This window comes from Canis lupus, chromosome 12 (genome assembly GCF_003254725.2).
Source record: "Canis lupus dingo isolate Sandy chromosome 12, ASM325472v2, whole genome shotgun sequence".
NCBI lineage: Eukaryota > Metazoa > Chordata > Mammalia > Carnivora > Canidae > Canis > Canis lupus.
Genome location: NC_064254.1, coordinates 11,074,306 through 11,092,946, shown reverse-complemented (window position 1 = coordinate 11,092,946; position 18,641 = coordinate 11,074,306). Strand labels below are relative to the sequence as shown.

The window sequence follows — 18,641 nt, the reverse complement described above, 5'->3', positions numbered from 1 at the left end:
CAGTGGGAGAGATGCTGAAGAGATTGTAAGCCTTAGGAATGACTTGATAAGACACAAGAGAATAGTATTTGTGGAGTGAAAGACTGATGTCTTCTGAAGCTCAGCTACCTGTAGATGGGGGCATCTCAGAGCATCCTGTCATGTGAGATGATGAACAGAGGGCATCTCTGGAGCTGCCACATGGAGTAGCTGCTTCCATTAGTCTCCATTCCTGAATGATCTCTTAGATCAAGACTTCCATCCTTAGTCAGAGGACCTGCATGGACACATATTTATTGAGTACCTACTGTGTGTCAGGCACTGATCTGGATTTTGTCATTTTGTTGGAGCTCCATTGTGTGGTAGATTTGGGGGGGCACATCCAGAGGAGCTCCACTGCTGTATTATGGATGTGGAGGAGCAACAGAACCTTTGAATATATGCTGCCTAGGCTAGGAGAGTTGCTTTTCCCTGAGCCTCTTGGGTTTTACCGATTCCTAGGGATGTTAAATTCCCATATGATTGCTCCTGGGTAAGAGGCATTGGTGTGTACATCATGAATACTGCCATTCACATTCTGCCTCTGTGGGGAGGAGGGAGGTGAGCATGAGACAGGGCTCCACTTTCAGCCCTGTGCATCTGGTGATGGATGGCGGCCCTGGCTCTGTTGGTTAGGGACACAGCCTGAGATGGCTGGCACATGCAAAGGGTTTAACTGGAGAGACTTTAATGAAGAGTATTTAGAAAAGTGTGGTCAGAGTTAAGCAAGTCAGAGGTAAGAGGCACCCCAGGGCTGACAACAGTGGGAAGCTATTACCTCCTACTAGGCCGGGAGGAGGGAGCTCTAGAGAAGGGGCCCCCAGTAATTTCATGATCCTGAATGGATTCAACTACTGCCAAACTGGTGAGGTAAAAGGAAGAGGGAAATAAATGCTTCCCCTTTATCCAAATCCATGTGGAAGCCTAGGGAGCCCAGTTGATGCAATCAGTGGTCCAATAAGAGCAGAGAACAGTGTGTGTGTGTGTGTGTGTGTGTGTGTGTGTGTGTGTGTGTGTGTCAAGTTGAGAATGACCACCCCTGGCTGCCTGGGCATTCTTCTAATGCTTAGCTGACTCCCACATTTCTTAGGTTATTCAGCATGTGAACATGTTAACCAGTGTTTATGTCTTCTTAGAATCATGGCAGGATGGGCATTGGGTGGTTTTTACTAGAGCAAGAAAAACAGATAATAGTCATTGATGGCAGGCACTGAGCATCCTAAACATTTTATGTGCATCCTCCTTAAATCTTTACAGAGACCCCAGTAGGTAGGCACTATTATTGTCCTCATCTTCACCATGTTACCGGTAAAGTATGTGGGACTGAGAGAGTAAGTAGGTTGCCTAGTGGCTTAGCTAACAAGAGGCAGAGTTGGGCTCTGACCAGTTCTGTCTGATTCTGAACACATACTTGTGACCTCTCAGTGCCTCTCAGGCCTCATTCCTCTGCAGTGAGGAATGAGGCCTGAGAGGCCACAGGATGAGTGGGGCCCTACTCATCCTGTGGCCAGTGCCACATGTGTACTGGTCCCACTGCCTGGGATGGTCTTCCTACTTCCTCTCCACTTGACCCAGTTGAACCCATTGTTAGGACCCAGCTCAGATCTCACTTCCTCAGTGAGACCTTCTCCAACCAGTCTTGCACTCCACACCTCTCCTTCAGCAAACAGTGACCAGCAACTATCCACCATACCCTCGGGATGATCCAGCTCTCTCGAGTGTGTATCTCTCCTCAATATCCAAGAAGACCAGTTTTCACAGGTACAGGTCTTAGGTCTTAAAGGATTTTTTTTGAACTCTTATTAACTCATTCGAAAGGTTGAATCGAAGAGACTTCAATAAAGTGATTATTTATACAGCTGTAGGGTTAAGGGAAACAACAGTGGTGGTCTGGTGCCCATGGACTAATACCAGAGCTTTGGGGGGGGTTGATGTTTAGGGGGGTAGGTGGAAGCAAGCCATTACCACCCTAGAGTAGAAGGAGCTTCCTTAGAGTGAGCACCCAGGGATGGCTGTCACCCTGGGAGAGGGACCACATGGTAAGAACTGATGGATCTGAGGGTTGCTTTTCTACTTAGCTAGTAAATGCCCATTGAAAGCCAACAGGGAGGATTTTTTTCAAAGGAAAGAAAATAAGCTAGAGCTGAACTCGGTAGGAGCTAACAGTCTAGTTGGGTGTTTGGGGGAGAGAAGACAGGCATGTACCCCTACCTAAAATAGTACGACACTTCTGCAGAGCAGTATTTCTCCCTGGACAGATGAGCCGTACCATTAGTCAAGATTCAAGCCCAGTGAAGGTGGACATTTGAGGAACCATAATTGTTGAAAGCTTCCTTGTAACAAGGAGGAGGTGGTGTTGATCCAAAGGCCTCCATGACTATTTCCCCAAAGGCCTCACACAGGCCAGAGAGGCTTTTGGGTAGAGCATGGCCAGTCTGTGTTTCAGCAGTTTTGAAGGTTCATAGTTCTTAAAAAATGTTTCTTGAGGGTCCCAGAAGTTTGAATAATTGTAAATGTCCTTCATCTTTGGGGCAGACCTAAGGAGAGGCTTAAGCACAATGTCCCCCACACCCCTCAGGAGTCACACAGAGTCACTTAGGAAGATTTGATGTTGCACGGAGAGGACCTCAGTTTTCCTCCATATGGTGTTGCTTAATCTCATTTCTTTTTTCTCTATTCCTATTTTTCCACCCACTCCTGTTGGCCAAGACCCAGCTAGACACTGGAAGAGTAGAGTAAATTGTAGGCAAGCAGTTGGAAGGATGAAAACCCTTTGGTTGGGCCTTTCTTTTCTAGCTCTTGTACATTTTGGTGTTAAATTTCTTTTTATTTTTCTCTGCTGGGTCTTGGACATGCGAAGAGATGCTCTAGACATCCCCAGTGCCCTTTCCTTTTCTGAACACACTACACATCCTCCATCCTCTAGGCCTTTGAGCTCCTGGTTCTTACTGCCTGGAAGACTCTCTCACCCCTCCTCATTGACTTGTTAGATAGTAGGGAGCAGTGGGGACTGTGGAGCATTCCATAGTTTACAACTCCATCTTAAGAGTTTCTGGGCTTCTGAGCTATAAGTTATGGCTTTGATTGTTCCTTGGGGTGGGTGTGGCTGTTTGCCTTGCCGGAGACTCAGGAAGGAAACCAGTAGGGCTGAGTGACACAGCCTAGGTAGAAACTTCGAAGCAGGGAACCAGAGGAGACACTCAGGTGGAACAGCTGATCCATGTGGCTGAAATTCAGGGAGAAGGAGGAGATGAAGCTGAGGAGGCCAGACGAGCCCTGGAAGAAGCTGGGCTAAGGCACCTCTACTATATCTATTATTGGGGACCGGCAGGATTTGGGTGTGGCTTGGGGTCAGTTGCAATGGTAGACTCGGTCCTGGAGAGACATCTTTCATTTTATAAAAAGGAGATTCTCTGCATACCAGACTGGGACCTGCTCTGGCACCTTTGCTTCTCAATGCTATGTGGGTTTCAGAGATCAGATCATGCTTTGGTTCAGGTTTTAAACTTTCATTATTCCTTTATTACACAAATAAAAAACGTAATAAAGATAAGCAAAGAAGAAAAGGAACTGAAATTAATGCCACCCATAATCCTGCCACCCAGACATCATTTACATTTAGGACTTGGGTGTACGGAGACTTCCCAGGCGATTTTCTATATTTACAGAGTGGAAGCAAACCATTTAGATAGTATTTGTAGATATATTTTGTAACGTGTGTGTGTGTGTGTGTGTGTGTGTGTGTATGTGTGAGAGAGAGAGAGATTTCTGTCCCATTAAAAAAACAATAAATGTTTACCCCAAATTAAAACTGAGGAGGATAAAGAGAACTCCCCTTGCCCTCCCCTCACCCCTAATTCGATTCCTTAGAGAAAGTCCTCTTTAAAAGCTTCCAGTATATCCTTGATTAGGGAACAATGTAAGAGGGACAGTATGCATGAAGTAACAAACTGGGGATATTGGTTGTTGCAACTTGTGCAAATATTAGCTGTCACATGTCAGCAGGAAGGTGAAGGCTGGGTTTGAAGGGACTGGGAAGTAGTCTGCAGTTAGTGAAGGGGCTTTCAGAAATTGATATCATAGAGTTAGGGAAAGGAGGAGATGCTGAATTTTTGAGGCCTGAGTCTTGTTTGGATTTATCACATGGATCTTGGTGAGGAGTGAGAGGGAGTGAAGGGGAAGGAGACTGCAAGCAGGGGCCAGATACTATCACATCTTACCTCTTGGGCAGGGATTGGGGTAAGAAGGGTGGCTGGTATGCAAATGAGCAAGGGACCTGTCAGGAAGCAGTGACATAATTGGTAGATATTTATAAAAGTACCCTTGCTTGACAAAACAAAAAGTTGGCAACTCTGTGTTTAGTCCCCCAAATTAAAAAAAAAAAAAGTTTTAAACAAATCTTTGAATGCTAAGAATCCGAGCAAGACTGGGGAACTGGATAAGGAGTCATAAATGTCAGATTTGGTTCTGGTTTTGGCTCTGGCTATGCAGTCTTGAACTGTACCTTAATTTGTTTAGATCTCAGTCTTCTTATCTGCTGTAGATCAGTGGTTCTCAATCCTGATGCACATTAAAATCACTAGGGAACTTTAAAAATACCCAATGCCAGAGCCCCACTCCAGCCTAAAGGTGTCTGAATCATCTTTGGGGCTGGGACCTGGGAATTTTTTTAATGCAGCCAATGTTGAGAACCCCTGAGTAAGGAGTCTCCTAATTACTCATTTTGGCCCCAAAATGTTACAGTTCTGCTTATGGTATTATATAATTTTATTCCTTTCAAATACTGTGCACCAGTGTTACATAGACTTGTTACCTACCCAGAATTTTTACTTTTTTAAGAAAAATTCCCCATGATTCTCAGTAGACCAGTGATAATAATGCCAATGTCCTTTGTCTGGTTAGTTGGAATCATAAACATAGTGAAACATCAAATAAATGATTTTTGCCCAGGAGTTGAGAACATGGACTTACTTTCTCATTCCTTCATTTTGAAAAAGCTACTGACTAGAGGCCTGACTTATAAAAAGGCCATTTATAAAGAAGACCCTGGGGGCACCTGCGTGGCTCAGTCAGTTGAGTGTCCAACTCTTGGTTTCAGCTCAGGTCATGATCTCAGGGTTGTAAGATCAAGCCCTGTGTCCCGCTCAGCGAGGAATCTGCTAAAGTTTCTATCTCCTTCTCCGTCTGCCCCTCCTCACTCTCTCTGAAGTGAATAAATAAATCTTTTTTTTTTTTTTAAAGAAGACCCTGAAAAGTTCAGAGAGGAGATGTTACTGGAAATGTTTTCGCTAGAAGAATTATAAATACCGTAAGTTCCGAATTAAGAGGTCCAGTTTGGGGAGTCTTTATCAGATCTAAATTCTACATGGAGTAGGGGATGTTGAAAGAGACTTGGTGCTGTTTTATCTTTACCATTGAAGTTTCTGGTTTTGTCTCTTCCTAAATGAGTCATTTTTTTTTTAAAGGAACCCAACTCGGGGAGGTGGGGAAACCACTGCCGGAGGTGCCAAGGAGGGGGTGGGCAGTGAGGCTGATTATCAGAGGACTGAGTTTACACTTGGGCCTTTCACCCGGGAGGGCTGGAACTGGGGACCTGTCTGCTAAGGGTGTATCGAGACATGAGGGACACAACCTGGGGGGGGGGGTTAAGGTAGTGAGTGGCATTGATGTTCATTTAATTTATCAAGTATTTTCTGGAGTGCACTCACCAAGCATGTGGCTCAACCCACAGGTTTCGGATATTGTGAATAGAGGGGAAGAGACCTCCTGGTTTTCAGTCTAGGTGGGGAGATGGGTCACAGATCGTGGAGGTTGGTGCGTCCCTTTCTGTCTGCACTTACAAACACATGAAGTGAGGTGCTAGTGCTCATGCCAGTGTAAACAGTGCAAATGCAAATGTTAGTGCAGGCAGCATTGCAGAGGAGGGAAAATGGCAGCCTGATGACCCCGCTGTGAAGTGCTGGGGTGCCTGATGAAACACACACTGGCCCGGCACCTCCACACATCACTTCCTCTTTCTGTGCTCAGTTGTCCCGGGTGAAGAGTGACCCCACGCACCTGAGTCACCCGGGCTCCTGATTGCTGTTCAGGGTGTTCACTGTCCTTGATGCCTGCAGAGGTAGGGAAAGGACAGAAAGTGGGGAGCAGTGGCCAGACCCTGGCTTTGGAAAACCAGAGCAGCTCCATGTGGGTTGGGCCACATGCTCAAGGGGAGGAGGAGCACAAGGCAGGATGCTCGCTGATGCCCAGCAAGAGTTTTGTGTGCTCAGAATGCTCCTTTTATTCCACACTGACCTCTGAGGGGGGCCGGTTTTCATCTTTTCTGAGTGGTGTGCAACCTCCTACAGTTGTGCCTGTGTGTTTGCTAAGTTTGTCACAAACTTCCTGTTTGGGTATGGTCTGAGGCCCGAAGCTTTGTTGTGTTTTGAAACCCGGGTGTTCACAGAGGTCCGGCGCTTCTCTCTGAGAGGCCATGGGGTGGCCCCTTTGTTCTCTTTCCTTTTGCTGACTGTTGCCATCTTCCTTTGCAGAACTTCTCTCTGGGAAGGGCTCTGTCGCTTCTGTTCTTGCTCTCATTATCCAGGGTTGAGAGCTGTGAGGTTTGAAGGCTTGGGGGTGGGGGGGCGGGCAGCATTTATTGGGCCCCTTATGTAAAGCCACGTGCTGTGCTAGATGTTTTTATACGTGTGTTGTATTTAGGCCTCACAGTAGCTCATGCAGGACCAGGCTGCATGAGCAGTGAGATTGAGTGACAAACCTAAGAACGGACAGCCCCTGGGTGACCAGGTCAGGATTTGATCCCAGGCCTGACTCCAGAGCTCCTTATTTCAGCTAGGTCATGAGGACCCCACTGCTCCTTGGGTTCCACTGGTTTGAGGAGCTCTTCATTTCTTATTGGGCCTCTCAGCAGACAGCATCACCTTGAGCCCTCTAGTTTTCTCCCAGACCTTGTTATTCAGCTGATACCCATTCTCTCGGTATGGGGTGTTCTCTGATGGCCCTTGAGTATTTTGCAGAATTTCGTCTTTCCCACTCATACTCCTCCTGTGGCCCCACGAAGCCCAGAATTATTGTGTGGCCCGTGGCTGATGACTGAAGTGGATTAGGGGCAACTCCCAATTCCCTAGAAATGGAGTATCCTTTTTCCCACTTCTGGGCATCTGGCACTGACCATTTCGCTGGTGGGTTTTGTCACCACGAACCCCACTGAGCTGGATTTCTCACATCTCAAGCTCTTCCCTTGAAGAGAGAAGGAGAGAGGATATCTATCTATGTCTGCAAAAGCATGTGAAGGGGTAGCTAAGGAAGGATGCCAAGACCTTGAATATGTGGGAGCAGGAAGAGGAGGGGGAGCTAAATCTAGCACCCTCCTTCTCATGGGGATAGCTCTTATAGGATGCCAGACTCGGGTGTTTTCTGCAAAGGAACAATAAGTATGCTTCCAGAAACTTCAAGATGGCCCTGTGTCCCTTCCCTTGCCCATCCTAGTTCTCCTGTATTTTCTGAAAAACTTCTACCAGTGCACCATCTGAGCTTCATCGGCATTGTTCTGCATATCAAGTAATGTTTACCAAGACCCTGTGTTGAGTAGTGGGCAACCCCAAGCATTTTCAACATTAATATCAATCACCTTCAAGGGGTCGGCAGTCTACGTGGAAGGTCAATGTAGTGAGCTCAGAAGAGCCAGAAGAGCTAAGGATCTGGGGTGGTGCAGCTCAGTGGGCTGCAGGAGGCAACCAAGAGGGGCAGGCTGCAGGGAAAGAACATGCGTGTGGGGCACCTGGGTCTGCCAGGCATAGAAAAGGGAGGGGCTACGGGATGGGGTGGAGCAGAGGGTGCCTGTGGGAAACAGGACTGAAAAAGTTGAGTGCATCCTTGTTGAAGGAACCCAAGGAATGACTATGGACTTAGAAATTTTCCCATATCTGGAGCTGCCAAAACTGAGCAGGACGGGGCTAGGTAAAAATGGTGCTGTAGGAAGGCTCACCTGGCTGGGTGCCCTGTAGATGGGGAATGCTGGCAGGTGAGTAAAAACCCATTTATCCTGTTGAATTTTAGGAATGAAACTTTGAGGGCTTGGACTAGGGTGGTGACATGAATATAGAAAGGGGGATAGAGAAATGGAAGGTTTCAGGCCCCCAGTTCTAGCCCTCGCCACCCATGTGACCGTGAGCAGGTTACTTAATTTCTTGAATCTCAGTTTCATCGTCTGCATGCGGAAGCTAAAAACACCTCACAAGACTGTCGTGTGAGGGTTTGGCTTGTGTCGCACCCAGCACACATGCTGTTGCGGGTGCTCAGCAGAGTATGAGCCCTCTTGTGGGGTACAGGGCCCAATTTATGACCTGTGGGGAGGAGTCTGGGGAGTGTTCAGAGGGCTCTCTAGGGGCTGACTCTGGGATCCTGGACAATGGTGCAGCCTTGACAGAAGCGGATGGAGCTGTGGAGGCCTCTGGATTCAGTTTTGGGAAGATTCTACTAATCCAGAACCCCCCACCCCCACCCCAAAGCCCTGTGGATTGTGCTTCTGTGAAACCATGGCTTCTAGTTTCAGCTGGGCCCTCAGTGCTGCTGGCCAGCAACCAGCTCTCCAACCCTGGTTGCCACTGGGTGAGACCAATGAGGCACTGAGGGCACAAAGTTTAAGGCGGCTTCTGGTTTTCAGGCTGCCCGTGTACCTACATGATTCCCCTTGATGGGGTGTTCCACACCACACCCCTTGTCAAGCTCTTGTCTGCCCTTCCTTCGTTCAGGAGACAACCTGGCTTTGTTTATTCATTGACAAGTTCAAACAGCTCAGCTTGGGCCCACTCAGGTTCCTGCCTCTGCTCCCTTGTGGATACTGACATTGGGTCTCATCCCAACCTGATTTTCTTCCACTCAGAGATGGACACATCTCTCCTCTTGGCCAGAGAGAACCTTCTTCCTATACATGAGTTTTCTACATCTTCTGTGGCTCCTGGGACCTCACCCCCTTCAGTCTCCTGGCTGAAACCAAACCTCAAACCTTTACTCTCTAGTTCTCATTCCTTCTCCTCCTGTCCTTACAGACAGATGTCTGGAAAGAATGTGCCCTCAGATTTTGCTCCTCAGTTGACACAGCTCACTTGGGCTGGTTCCTGCCTATGGGAGGTGTATGTGGCACAGGGGAGGGACCCAGCTGGATTTTCTGCGGAGGGCTCCTGCCCTCCACAGGGACTGTCATCGTCAGGGCACCTGCAGCCTCCATATTGCCACAACCAATGGACACTTCACTCCTTATCTTTCTGGACTCTGCTACTTTTGATGTTGGACAGCTTTCTCCTTTTTGCTCCTCTCATTTCTCTTGGTTTCCTTCATTCCACCAACAAATCTCTCTGCAACTGTTTCTTGAGCACACTCCTCTGTGCCAGGCTCTGGCATGTATCATAACACCATGCCCCTGCTTATGGGGAGTTGATAGACTTGGCATGAGGGAAGAAGGTAAAAAAATATAAACAGATGTCAGATGCTAGTAAATGCTACCAAAAAAAATAGAACAGAGAAGGTGGGTGGGGGGGATAGGACAGGGGCTGGGGCGGTGGGGGAGGGTCCCTCTAAGAGAGTGACATTGTCACCAGAACCTGAAAAAAGTAAAGGATGCCCCAGGAGAGGAGTGTTCTGGGCAGAGTGAAGAGCAAATGCAAAAAGTCTTGAGGGAGGAGCCTGCTTAGGATGTTTGAAGAAGCCATTCTAGCTAGAGGAAATTGAAGATGGGCAGAGTGGGAGAAAGAAAGGTCAAGGAAGAGGATGGGCCAGGTCACGTGGGCCCCGAAGGTCATTTCAAGTACTTTGTCTTTTATATTGAGAAGAGATGAAACACTCTCCAAGTCTTTTGAGCAGAAGAGTGATTTTTAAATGATCGCTGAGGCTGCCGTAGGGAGCATGGTGCATCAGGCGGCTCGGGCTGCCATAACAAAATACCTCAAACTGGGTGGCTTGAATAACAGTGGGGTATTTTCTCACAGTTCTGGAGGCCAGAAGTCCCAGATCAAGGTGTCGGCAGGGCCTCACTTCCTCTGAAGGCACTAGGGAAGGATCTGTTCCAGGCCCCCCTCCCAGCTTCTGGTAGCTCCTGGTCTTAGGCAGCAAAACGCCAACCTTCACACAGCAGCGTTCTCTCTGTGTGACTGCCTGCGTCCTAATTTCCCCTTTTTATAAGGGCACCAGTCGTACTGGATTAGAGACCCACCCTACTCCGAGATGATCTCATCTTAATAGCTAATTACATCCACAATAACCCGATTTCCAAATAAGGTCATTCTGAGGTACTGGGGGCTAGGACTTCAACCTAAGAATCTGGGGGAGATGCAATCCAACCCATAGTACAGTTTGATCCACATAATAGACAGATTGTTGAAAGGCAAGCAAGGGTGAAAGTAGGGAGACCAGTTAGGAAGTCCTTGCAGTAATCCAAGGAGAGAAGCTGCTGGTGGGGTGATGAGAAGTGGTAAGTCTGGATGTATTTTGAAGAATCAGGTGACATCCTTTGTTGGTGGACTGGATGTGGCGTGTGAGGGAAAGAGGGGAGTCACAGAGACTCCTGGGTTTCAGGCCTGAGTAACTGGAATAGAGGTGGGTGTCTTTCTCTCCTAAATGCTCTTCTCCCTCGGGGACCTTCCTCAGCAGCCTTTGCAGGGTCCTCCTCCTGGGCAGGTCCATCGGCTGTTGGATTCTTCAGGGCTCCAGCTTTGGCTGCTTCTCCAGTCTCTCCTGATCCATAGGATCTTTCCCGTGTTGAAGCCAAATATCCTGAATATGCTTTTTGGGTCACTCCTACAGGCCCTGGCTCTGGAGGATGCTGAAGGAGGAAGACATGGAAGCAGGACGACCCTGAAAGATTAAGCGTCTTAATCCTGAAACAGGTAGCCGCTCTGAAATGTTTTGTGATGAAGGGGTCCTAATAGTATTTCTTTGGTATCTATGGAGTGGAAAATGTGCCAATAAGGGGAGAAAGGCTGCTGTGGGTCTGGTCACCCATAATTTCTGGAAGAGTTTCTTTGGGAAATGGTTGGTGATTGTGGATTCACATATTGGCATTCAGCATCACTTGGAATGTGCCTTGTCTCTCTCGACTTTGCAGAGTGGTTGTGAATAGTGAAGGTGACAGAGGACAGTCACTGGTGGTAGCTCTAGATGTGTTCAGGGGGAATTAAATTAGACCTTTCTGGAGAATTGTAGTAGAGAAGGCTGCTCTGAGAAATCCCGCAGAGCCTATAAGAGGCAGATTGTTGAACCAAGGAGCCTTTGATCTGGCCCTGGACATTTCTAGGGTTTTTGTTTGTTCAAATCATCTCTAGCCCTGTGTTTTCTTCCAGACTCAGTGTGTCCCTCTAGAAAATGGGCACATAGCTGTGATTCCTTTGCCACGTCTCACACAGAAGTTGTCTGAAGGGTCAATAAGTTTGTGTATAAACAGATTTTTTTTGGTTAATGTTTAAATCCTGGCATGGCAAGAGATGACTGTTTCCCACAATCCTCAGTAACAATGGGGAAAGGAGGGTGGTGGGTGTCTAATTTGATTGTCTTGGTGTGCGCAGGTTGTTTTTCTTGGCAGGTGCCATACTTTTCATCTCTCTTATGTGAGACTGAAAGTTGATTGCCTCTTTTTTTGTTGTTGTTGTGTTTGATTTTTTTTTTTTAAGATTTTCTTTATCTATTCATGAGCGACAGAGAGAGAGAGAGAGAGGCAGAGACACAGGCAGAGGGAGAAGCAGGCTCCACGCAGGGAGCCTGACATGGGACTCGATCCCGGGTCTCCAGGATCACACCCTGCGTTGCAGGCAGCGCTAAACCGCTGTGCCACCAGAGCTGCCCTGTGCTTGATTTTGATTTAATTTTTAAGCCATTGTGTCTTGGGGTTCCAGGAAGAAACAGGTGGTTCATTCAAGTGGAGTCATCCAAAAGACTCTCCTGAAGAGACTGTTTAAGTGGTGTAGGCAGGGTTAAGAGATCCGAGCACAAGATGTGGAACTACCCCATGGCTAGCTATGTGTGAGGGAGCTGTTACCATGCGTAGTCCTGAAAGAAGAAAGAGGGAAGGATCGGTTATTAGAACTGGAAAGAGAAGCTCCATGGAAAGGCTCTCTCTGGTGGGGAGATGCAGTCAGCCTTCAGCCACACAGCTGGGAAAGAGCCAAGAGACGAAATATCCTCATCAAACTCCCTTGTCAGTTCTCCTGTCTCCTTTTTTTTTTTTTTTTTAAGATTTTATTTATTTATTTATTTATTTATTTATTTATTCATTTATTTATGAGAGAGAGAGAGAGAGAGAGGCAGAGACACAGGCAGAGGGAGAAGCAGGCTCCACGCAGGGAGCCCGATGCGGGACTGGATCCCGGGTCTCCAGGATCAGGCCCCGGGCCTAAGGCAGCGCTAAACTGCTGAGCCACCCGGGCTGCCCAGTTCTCTTGTCTCCTGATGGTGTATTCTGTTAGGCACACTCAACCAGAAGCTAGACGGCTGGGAGCCATGCTGGTGTTTTCCATAGAGATCAGACCCTTGGGAAGAGGGGCAGGCACAGAACTGAGTGCAGAAGTGGGGATAGAGAGGTGCAAACGGGAAATATCTATCCAAACAAAGATGCAGATTGCTTGGATTATATTGCAAGGGATGTTTCTATTCAAAGAGGTGTTTTTTGTTTGGTGGAGTACATTATGAGGTCAGCCACATAGGACTGTTGGCTGTGAGGGCTGGAAGGAGCAAAAGAAATCTTCTAGTCAAACTTCATCCTTTTTGCAATTGGGAAGACTCAGGAAAGTCAAGTGACTTGTTCAAGGCCACTCATAATTTCTTGAAAGTGTTTCTTGAAAGCCAACACAAAACCACTTGAAACAGTTAAGAAATGGTGTCAAGTAAAATCCAAGAACATGCAGGAGAAAGCTGTGAATTGGTGCTTTCTTCTCATTTATCAGTCGGACCCTTTGGGGTTGTGACCATCGTCAAACCCAACTCAAAGGGGCTCCCACAGCACAGGGAATTAATCAAATGGCTCATGGTACCTGTGAAGGTCCGGGATAGGGTGGATTGCATTGTGGGTGTGAAATAGCAGCCGACATCAACATGATGTCAACCATCCAGTATCTTTTCATCTCTCTGTTACTCTTCTGTGATGTCAGTTCATCCCCAGGTTGGCTTTTCTCAGGGAGGCCGAATGGCTGCGGAAGTTCCTGGGCTTATAGTTGAATCCCTTTGGCTTGAAGGAAAGAAGCATCCTTGCCAGTAACTTCTTAAAAGACTGAGAAAGTATCATTCTCAGAATTCCATCCCCAGCACACCAACCTTGGCATTTCATTGGCCAGAACCACATGCCCACTCCTCAGCCAATCCCAGTAGTCAAGTAAATGCCGTCTGTTGATTGGCAGGGATGGGAGGTTTTTCTGATTGGTCTATCCCTCTCCTGGAGGAGTGCAGGGCGAGGAGGAGGAGACAAAGATGACTGTTGCTTGGGGAAGAAGGAAAGTGGCTACCGGGGAGAGTGGCTGCTGACATCCACTATACTGGATCAGCTATAGAAACCTTACTCATTTAAACTAATTATTGGAAGTAACAGTGGGAGGACACCTGCTTTTAACAAGTGAAGGTCTGAATCCATAGCCTGGTTTCAGGCAGAACCTTCCCAAACAGTTCCCACTGTAAGGCTTGCAGTTAGCATCTGCTTTTCAGTCTGTTTAAAACGTAGGCTCTTCTAGTAGGTTTTAACCATGCTTTCTACAATTCTGCTTAATTTCTCATATGCTTATTCAACCCTTTTATAGCCAACATAAACACTGAACTCATATTCTAGGTTAGTAGAGATTAAATTACATTAATGAGTCTCCTCGTTTAAACCTTATCTATAAAATGGGAGTGAGAATAGCACCTACTTTATAGATTGTTGTAAGGATTAACTGAGGTAATCCAGGTAAAGTGCCCAGTCTTCCAGTAGTTGGCCCAATAAATGTTACCTTTATTAGTGTCATATATCTCAAAATATTGTCACATTTATGTGTTTATGTGCACATTTAATCCAGGAAATTAACTCTCTTCACAGCAAATATATTATTTGTCACTGATTAGTTCAGTTAGAGATGAGGTAAATAAAAGTATTAAAAAATTTAGTGTTTATGGATTTTTTTCCAATGGAATGCTTTTTGCTTTAGAATTCATTTTGGGGAAAATCTAAGAAAGAAAATTTTAGGTAGCATATAGTTAAGTTAAAGTAGATATACTCCCTGAAAAAGAGGGAATTTTCATTTTACAGTAACTTATTAATGTATTCTTAGTTGAAAAGTTTTATAAATTGTTGAAGGCCTGGGCAGCCCGGGTTGCTCAATGGTTTAGCGCTGCCTTGGGCCCAGGGCCTGATCCTGGAGACCTGGGATTGAGTCCTGTGTCAGGCTCCCTGCATGGAGCCTGCTTCTCCCTCTGCCTGTGTCTCTGCCTCTCTCTCTGTGTGTGTCTCTCATGAATGAATAGATAAAATCTTTAAAAAATAAAATAAAATAAATAAATAGTTGAAGGCTTGTCATGACGTATCCCAGCTGATTTTCCTACCGATGTTCTTAGTTTGGAGGCTCTGGAGGGGGTAAGTGACCTTCCTCAGCTTTGGCTTCCCAAACCAGCTACACCATTGGGCTTCTCTGGGTAGATGGATTTTAGGATCACCGAAGCTAGTCTTGGGTGTTTATTTCAGTTGAATTTTAACTGACAAAATGCTGTGAATTATTCTCTGCAGCCTTTAGTACCATAAGGCAGACCTCTCAGAGTCTCAGCAGGGTGAAGTATCTTGATTTGGGGGTTCCCAGATTAGTGATAAGAAGAGCACAGGTTGACCCTGTGCTCCCTCAAGTACTCTCAAGCTTTAGGACGGCCTGTCTTTATTTGACTTAGTGCAGCAGGAGAAATTCACTTGAACACAAGTCTTGATAAATCCAATTCATTTTATAAAGAAGAAACTATTTACTCTCAAGTCACTAATTTAGAATTGTTAGTGTCGTTTTCTACCAGTAGAAGGAAAATCTTGCAATACCTAAATAGTTCAGATTGAAAATTGTACCAACAGTTTTTCTTTTTCCACCATTTGACCCCCCAAATGATAAATCTGTTCAGTTGGATTTGGCCTTCAGTTGTGTAGCATATGCCTCTATGTGTGGGAAAGCACACGCGCGCGCGCACACACACACACACACACACACAAGAAACACATGCACAGGGACGGCTGAGTGGCTTAGCGGTTGAGCGTCTGCCTTTGGCTCAGGGTATGATCTGGGAGTCCCAGGATCAAGTCCCACATCGAGCTTCCTGCATGGAGCCTGCTTCTCCCTCTGCCTATGTCTGCCTCTGTCTCTGTCCGTGTCTCTCATGAATAAATAAATAAAATCTGTTTTAAAAATGAAACAAAAACAAAAACAAAAAACCCCACACAGGCATAGAGGGAGTTAGGGAGAGAAAGAGAGAATGTAATTTGGTTGAAAACCCCCAGAAAGGAAAGGGTGCTTGTGAGAAAATCAGTGTGTGCATTAGTTGCTGGGAGGCTAGTACTTGTAACAGTTGCATCTTGGAGCTGCCAAAAGAGTATGACTTTTTAAGATGTCTTTTGGAGTCATTAAAAAACCCCAAACATACACCTAACCACCCCTGGCATCCAGAACAGTAATAAAACATTCCTCATTCTGCTTCGCTTCACATGCCTGCTTGGCTTTGCCACAAACATGTTTTGCCTTCCAGCCAGGGATTAAGCTTCTGTGTGAGGCCATGACTGGTGTGAAAGCAACTTCTCTGTCATTGCTTTTTTTTTTGGGGGGGGGGGGGGACTGCTTGCATGCCTGTGTGAAATTCTGAATGGAATTCTGGAATTGCAGCACCAAAGAGGGGTTTGAGGTCTGTGCCTTCCTGCCAGGCTGTTTGAATGGTCTTCATCTTGACTGACAAAAGGTGACCTAATCCTGACATGTCACTGACCTCTAACATTTCATGGATCCTCGGTAAACAAGGACATGAACTAAGATGTGTCTTTCTCAAGAAAAAGCAACACACCACATAATGCAGTTACTGCCCTGTTCACAGCCTCATTCTTGGGCACAGTGTCACCGTTTGAGTCCTGTTTGTGTTCTCACATATGCTCCTACAGCACAGTCCTCCACTGTTCTAGTAGACATTCCATCTTCATTCAGATTCCTTACCACTTGTTTTTATTCAGGTGTATCTCTCTCTACAGCAGGCTATTCGGTGTGTATAGTTATAGCTCAGTGTTCATTTGGACAGACGTTACCACAACCCTCTTGCTTTAATCAGCTTGGGCTGCCATAACAAAATACCACAGACGAGTGGCTTAAAATAGAAATTTATTTCTCACGGTTCTGAAGGCTGGGAAATCTAAGATCAAGGTGTTGGCAAGGCAGGTTTCATTCTGAGACCTCTTATGTTGGTCTGTAGGCGACCGCCATCTTGCTATGTGCTCACTTGACCTCTTCTTTGTGCCCTTGTGAAAAGAGGAAGCTCTGGTGACTCTTCTTATAAGGACATTAATCCCATCATGGGGCTCCACCCTTGTGACTCATCTTAACCAAGTTGGTTCCCAAAGGCCCCACGTCCTCATACTATCAGATTGGTGGCTAGGATTTCAACATATGAATTTGGGTTGGGGGTGGGGGCGGACACAGACTTAAAGTCCATAATAATCCTGAATCTTTATTTGTGGCTCCCTTGGAGTGCTTGCAGAGTTGTTGGTCCAGGAGCCCTGCAGTAAGTAGAGAAAGCCTTAGTATTATTGCTGTGAACAGGTACAGCATCTTACAGGTGGCTCGGTGGATTACAAAATTGGAAGACCTTTACCACAGAATTCAGGGTGACCTAGGTAGACTGGTGATCTCCTTTTCTTTTCAGATCTTGGTTTCCTAGATCAAGATGCCAAGTTGTAGACCGATGCCAAGCTCGGTCAGCCTCCATGAAGTGTGGGTGGTTCAGTATTCAGTATTCCCTGATCACCATCGATAGCATACCTGATGGGCCTCTAAAAAAGAGGTCTTAAAATGAAAGCCTGGGAAAATGGGTTATTTCTTAGCACTTTATCCTCTTGGGTATTTACTTCCTTTTCTTGGGGGAAAGGAGGGCAGTAAATTATAATAAAACTGTTCCTGTTCTATTAGAGATCAGTATCTTACAGGGTCCTTTTAAATGTATACAAGTATGGTAATGTCCATATGAACACAGGCGTGTGTGTAAGCACATACATGCATACACACACAAAAACCTGTGCCAGGTGGAATATTTTAAAATATAATAAGGCCTTTGAAAGTTCCTTTAAACTTTCAAGGAACAGTTAATTTCTGTGTTATATAAACTGTTCCAGGATTTAGAAGAAAGATGGAAAACTTCCAGATTCTTTTTTCTAGCAAACATGACCCTGATAACAAATCTGGCAAGCCCCCAAAGGAAAGCTGTATACCAGTCTCTCTTAGGAATGTAAAAATTTTAGATAAAATTCTATTGGGTAGATTTCAACAATAGAGAGTGTGAATGTTCCACCATATGCAAGTAGGTTATGGAATGCAGGAATGGCTTCATATATATAGATTTTCATTTGATTGACATAAATTATTTAAGTAAAAATATGCAATAATCTCATTAATTCCGGAAGAACATTCAGTCAATTCAACTTCTAATTTTTACAAACCACTTAAAAAAGAATATATAAAATGACCATTCCTTCATATGATAAGGAAGATTGAGTTCACACAGCCTCCTGTCATTATACTTTTGGGGGCCCCAATAAAGGCATCATTGGATATAGCTGTGATCAAAACAAAAAGCCTATGTAGAAAGTTACAAAAATAGTAACTTTAGAAAATAACTATTGTAAGGAAAGGGTAAAATTGTCATTGCAGATTGCTTAGTTGTAGATCAAGAAGTCTTAAAGAGATTACTTGTATATAGTAAGATAAAAACTAAGGATTTGGAAATCCTGGGTGGCTCAGTAGGTTAAGCATCTGACTCTGGATTTCGGCTCAGGTCATGATTTCAGGGTCTTGAGATCAAGCCCCGTGTCAGGCTCCACACTCAGTGTGGTGTCTGCTTGAGATTCTCTCTCTCCTTCTCTCGTTGTCCCTGCCCCCAATCCCACTGATCTCTCTCACGCGTTCTTTCTTTCTAAAATAAATAAGTAAAACCTTTTTTTTCTAAAGATTTTATTTATTTATTCATGAACGACGGGGGTGGGGGGCAAAGACACAGGCAGAGGGAGAAGCAGGCTCCATGCAGGGAGCCCCACGTGGGACTTGATCTGGGGTCTCCAGGATCACACCCTGGGCTGCAGGTGGCACTAAACCGCTGCACCACCGGGGCTGCCCAATAAGTAAAATCTTAAAAAAAAACAAAAACAAAAAAACAAAACAAAACAAAAAAACAACCCAAACCAAAAACCTAAAGATTTGGATACTTCTGAAATTAGTTCATGAGTTTATTGCCATTCCTGTCAAAGTCCCATCAGGATTTTAAAAATTTCACAACAGGGTTATCAGTCCGTATGGAACGATAAGTAGAATTCTGGAAATGGCTGTGGGACAAGGGAGTTATATCTATTGGATATTACAATATATAGTTGAACCAGATGTTAAAGTATACTA

At 45.6% G+C, this 18,641-nt stretch overlaps 1 protein-coding gene across 1 annotated transcript in view; it reads left to right on the top strand.

The window, feature by feature from the left end:
- TRERF1 (transcriptional regulating factor 1) overlaps window positions 1-18,641 on the top strand; it is a 206,502-nt gene that overhangs the window by 72,856 nt on the left and 115,005 nt on the right. Inside the window, 1 exon segment of the mRNA XM_025418797.3 lies at window positions 10,819-10,901. The gene's annotated coding sequence lies outside the window, so the exon portion shown is untranslated.